Here is a 5566-nt window from a genome sequence, read left to right on the forward strand (position 1 = left end):
CGTGGTCTAAAACTAGATTTTAACATTTATAATTTGTATGTCAATGTATTGTAAAAAAAATCGAATACGAAGATCGTTATTCTTTTTTGCGATAAAATTATTTTATTTAGACTGGAGCCATAAAAGTTATTATGATCTATAATATTATTTATTCTTTTAATGTTTAAACGAAGAAGGATTAAAATATATATTATTTTTGAAAATCTGAAAAAGATAAACAAAACTTATGTCAACCAATTTTAAAAAGCCTTAGCAAATAAGTAAAAGAAGGCATTTTTCTCTCACCTATTTCATCGCTAAGACTAAAATAGGTCAACTGCTCTTCCACTACTCCAAGATCAACCATGTTCATGCAAATTCTGCTGGTTTTTTTTATCCAATCAAAATATAATATCCTTGATGACGAGCTATATAAATCACAATGCATTTTATACTTTAAGATAACAGTTACCTTTATTTGTTATTGGAGTATTCTTATCATAACCACCAGCTCCAAAAAAGAGTTAAAATTGTAGACGAAGATGTTCTTATCGAAGGCATTATGTATGAAATCTGGCTGTGAAAAAAGAGTTCATACAAAAAAACATAGAAAAGTATTCGTCTGTATCAATTGATATCCTTGTCGAAGGAACAGAGGCCGACCTACAAAAAAATCTGGTAAAAATGGTGGCTTTTTTGTATTTACAGTGGTTTGAACTACCATTATTAACAAGAACGGTGGTTTTAGAAAGCGACGTAATTCTGGTCGCCATTCTGGTTATTATGGCAATTTTCTAAAAACCACCACAATTTTCTGGGTTAAAATGGCAGTTTTGGATAGGTTAAAAAGGTGGTTTAAACCGCCATTATTTTCAAATAAAACAACATTTTCTGGTAGGTTGAAACAACGTTTCAAACCGCCATTTTTCCAGGGTGAAAATGGCATTTTTTGTTGGTTAAAATGGTGGTTCAAACCAGCGTTATTTCCAGGTTAAAAATGACGTTTTTTATTGGTTAAAACGACATTTATGAACCGCCATTTTTACCCTGACAATATGGCATTTTTGTTGGTTAAAACGGCGTTTGAAACCGCCGCTTTTGCTGGGTTAAAATGGAATTTTTGATTGGTTAAAATGGCATTTTGAACCGCCGTTTTTACCCTGATATTGACATTTTTTTTTTGTTAAAACGACATTTGTAACCACTGTTTTTACCGGGTTAAAATGGCATTTCATATTGTTTAAAATGACAGTTACAAACCGCCCTTTTTAACGGGTACAAGTAACATTTTTTATCGTTTAAAAAGACAATCTTAACCATTATTTTTATTGCATTAAACAAATAATTTTTTGATTAAATTTTTTAAATAATAAAAAATTAATACCCAAGAACAAAATATTATATAACTCATAAACAAAGTATTAAACATAATATATGATTTTTTAGTATTGAAAATCAAAAGTAATAACCTCTATACAAATAAAGTATCTAACATAACATTATTTTTTAATTATAAATATCTTAACCTGTAGTTCTTAATACATCAAATCTCCATAAAAAAAGATTACACTGCTCTGTTGCTCGCTTTAGAGTACCTTTGGTTCCATATATCTGCTTTCACACTATCTGACCTATGAAGTACCTCTGGTGCAACATAATATGCACTCCCAACAATGTCATTTAGTCGTTCGTCTGTAGTCAATACACATTAATGAAAAATTAAGAAAGATCAGTTTCGAATCTATAAGCATCCGACTAAGCATAGAAAAGTTAACTATTATCTAGTGTTGTATATCATTAGATTTATGCTTAATAATTAACACTTTAGTTTAGTTTGTTGTTATCGTTCCTGCATAATAATTTGTAGTAATTCATCAACTTTGTAATAATTTTTTGTTATTGTTCCTGCATAATTAACCTCTTTTAAGCATGATTTTGATGACTGCGAGTAGCATCCTTTCTTCCACATTCAGCATCAACTTGACATTGCCTTTCTTCATATGCCAGGTAACTAAATGTCAATAAACTATAAAAAGGAGACATAAATACATAGTATAATCCATACATGACAGCACATTTCTATATTTTAAACAAAGTTAGAACTAAAACCTATAAACCCAGACAGGCAAATTAGCTTGCAACTAGCTAAAAGATAGCACAAGCATATGCTTATTACAGCACACCAAATCAATAAAATAGTGCATAATGCAAATATTAACTTATTTAGAACAAAGAAATCGAACACAAGCCATAACAATTTGGCGAACCTCTTCATACAAAACAACCAAAATTACTAAAAGAACCTTTAAGATTAGATAAAGAGGGTAAAAGGAGGAGGGGTACCTCTAGGGAAGAAGGGTAGTTTATAGACAGGGCAATCAGAAGGTGACTTCACAGATTTGACGATACAAAAGCTGAAACCACCAAAATTGAATTACAAACACATAAGAATGCTTTATTTTAGATTTTGTATAACAATAAGAAGAAGAAGAATACTTACCTGCAAAGGACATGGCTGCATGGGAGACTGGCCGGAGAATTCAGCAAACTTAAACTTCACACATCATTACAAAAAAAACAAGAAGATCCATCAATTAATTAATTAAACGTTATACTAACAAATATATAAATTTACATGATAAATTGCCATTTGAGTTGTTAGTTAGTTATACCATAATTAAGCAAATCATATCCACTAATTATACCATAATTTTTTATAAGAAAGAAAAGTTAAAGAGAAACAATGAATCAGAGAGATGCATTATCACCTTTCTCCCTGTGAAATTTTGCATCTTTTAGCATATTACTATTTTTTCTGGATTCTAATTCCAGGCATTATCTTTTAATGGCCAAAGATTTTGCTAGTGTAAAGTTGCAACTCAAAGGAAAAGGGAGATATAAATTTATTGATACTTTTGTGCATTTTCTATTAATATATAGTACTCTCTCATCTTATTGTAGCATGTTCATAGGAGATTAGGAGCTTCTATCTCAAATTTTGTCTACAAATAAAAAATATACAAATTGAAATGTGTAGTAGTGATCACTAATTAGAATATAAACCCTATTGGTAATAAGGCAGAGACTAAGAGATATATTTGCTGACTCTTTAACCATATTTAATGCGTGACCATATATATAATCACCAATTTTGTTTCATTTCTAAACAAAATATACAACCAATGTAAGCACATGAGTTCCACATAACAGAGCACACATTAAGTCAACCAGCTTTGCTAGGCAATAATCAACACTCAGAAACAGTACAAAAGTCAAAGAATCTAGCTAAGCATGTTTAACAACAGAATAATCAAGAACCAAATTTTTCAGAATGACAAAAGGAAGACAAGTATGTGAAACAGACCTAGATAAGTACCATTTGTAGGATCTCTTAGTGAGAAGTCCATAACGATGCTGTCATTTACGGAAATTGACAACAAAAATTAATTAAAGTTGTTCAAAGACAATAACAGCAACAACATTGAAATTCAATCGAAACGAAAACAAAATTGAAATTCAATCAAGTTATCTAGGTCCATCAAGAATTCAAAAAAATTAAAAATAAAATCAATGGAAACAAAAAATTCCTTTGTTCGTTGTTTTCTTTCAGTAAAAATTCCTTTGTTTGTTGTTTTCTTCTAACAAGGAAGAAAATCGAAAACCTAGAATTAACAAAAAAGTCGTAGTCATTGTTAGCATGAACATGGTATATTTACAAATCATGAGTATACAGAAGAAGATAATTCAAATTTGCATACTAACCTAGATGATCAACAAAGCTCGATGGAGATGGAGAAGTCGCAGAACACAACTTAATGCCACAGGAAACACTTGCGCAACAGATCTCATCAATGCAAGAGAAGCGTTGATGGAGGAGATTGCCACCAAAGGAGATCACCGCCAGAGAAGATCATTGGAGGAAACACTTGCGCAACAGATCTCATAGTTTTATGAAGTTTCTACAACTTGATTTTCCATTTCGAACTTTCAGGTATTTTCGACAACAGTAGAAAATTGAGGGAGAGAAAGAAGATCAACCTTGCTCTCACACGGAGATTGTAGCCGGAGGAGAACGCGCTACCAGAGGAGAACCTGCCATAGGAGATCGTTGCTGGAGCAGATCGCCGCCGGAACAGTCGCTAGAGCATAACACAGATCTTCGTTTTTGGGTTTGGTGGCATCGCGCGTTAGTTTCAGCAGTAATGGGTTTTTGGGTTAGGTTTTTCCTTTGTTGGAGAAGGGTTTTATTTGGGCCTTCTTTTTTAAATAATGATTTTCGATAATGGCGGTTTAAAACTGCCAGAATCACCAAAAGTGTCATTTTATACACATTAATTATAGCACCACCATAAAATGTCATAATACCTGAATATTATGGCAGTTTTTTAAAACCGCTGTAATATAAATGTCATTTTAAATTTTTTTTTGTAGTGCGACATTTACATTCCCCTAGTGAGTACCTTAGACATTTAGCAATATATGCAAATAAATTATATATTGTTATTTCTGTCAAGATTGTATTATTAAATATTTAGTTACAATTTTTTATTTTAACTTCTTATAAATGCAGTGGTTACCCATTTTATTTAGACCTCCTCCATGGATACTAGTTGCAACATATGTTTACAGCATAGTCAATGATAACAAAACTCATAGGTTTGTATAAATTTATCTATATTTTTCACACTTAAAATTTTTGTTTGAATTTGTCTTAACATTTATTTGAGCAGAGATGAAATATTAGCTAAATCAAGCCAATTTAGTGCCAAAATATCATCATTTAAGACTGCGCTCTACCATGTTAAGTAGAACTAAAATTTATAATTTACTATATAGGTAATTAATGTGTTAGCTTCAATGTTGACATATGAAAGAAGATTAGTGTCAGAATTGCATATGAATTGGTACATGCCAATAACCTTTGCAGTGAGTATATAAAATGTTTTAAAAAAATAATTTTTAAATGTAGTTCATTCTTAAATTATCATACTAAATGAGGAGGTATCGTTCAAAGAATATGCAAAGAAAATATCAAGAAGATTTCAAGGGGAAGGTAGATTACCTTAGAAAGGTGATTGAATTATTTACAATTTAATTTCTACAAAAAATTATTTAATAAATTTAATTTTCAAAAGTAAGAAGTTATTTTATTATTGGTACTTAGTGGTATTTGATTTTCAAAAGTAAGAAGTTATTTTATTATATTCAACACCTAATCTATCTAAAGAAGAGTCAAAGGATTTGACCATTAAAAGACTGGTAATTATACTTGTTTGATAATCTTAGTAGTCTAATTTTTATTATATATGTATATGTTGAATAGTTAAAATGGATATAGGGCTTTGTATACCAAAATCATATTATAAGATCCCACATTTTATGACTCCAACTGCACTGTGACGCCAAAAATTTCAAAATTTGTTGTTGTCATGTCAAATGAAATCAGGAGATGTGAAAAGTATTTGTTTTATTTATAGTTTACTCAACAAAATTATATTGCACTTCAACTTTTTAATTGAGCATAACTTATTTTGTAGAAATGATGGAGGTGTCTGGATGGCTCAATGGATGAGGGAATGTGGTTGGT

General features: G+C 30.6%; 1 long non-coding RNA gene across 4 annotated transcripts; it reads right to left on the reverse strand.

The window, feature by feature from the left end:
- Positions 1-1400: 1400 nt before the first annotated feature.
- Positions 1401-4231, reverse strand: LOC107625392 (uncharacterized). Of its 4 annotated transcripts, none has more exons than XR_001617242.3 (6): positions 3742-4231; positions 3344-3393; positions 2480-2533; positions 2323-2393; positions 1898-2005; positions 1401-1671 (listed from the first exon to the last, which is right to left on the reverse strand). It is a non-coding gene; the product is annotated as an uncharacterized LOC107625392 (long non-coding RNA). The 4 variants fall into 4 exon arrangements; XR_001617243.3 differs by having other exon boundaries at positions 1898-1969; positions 3742-4229; XR_001617241.3 differs by having other exon boundaries at positions 1898-1973; positions 3742-4225.
- Between the last annotated feature and the right edge of the window lie 1335 nt (positions 4232-5566).

The sequence above is a fragment of the Arachis ipaensis genome, chromosome B2 (genome assembly GCF_059453495.1).
Source record: "Arachis ipaensis isolate K30076 ecotype BB chromosome B2, ASM5945349v1, whole genome shotgun sequence".
Lineage (NCBI taxonomy): Eukaryota > Viridiplantae > Streptophyta > Magnoliopsida > Fabales > Fabaceae > Arachis > Arachis ipaensis.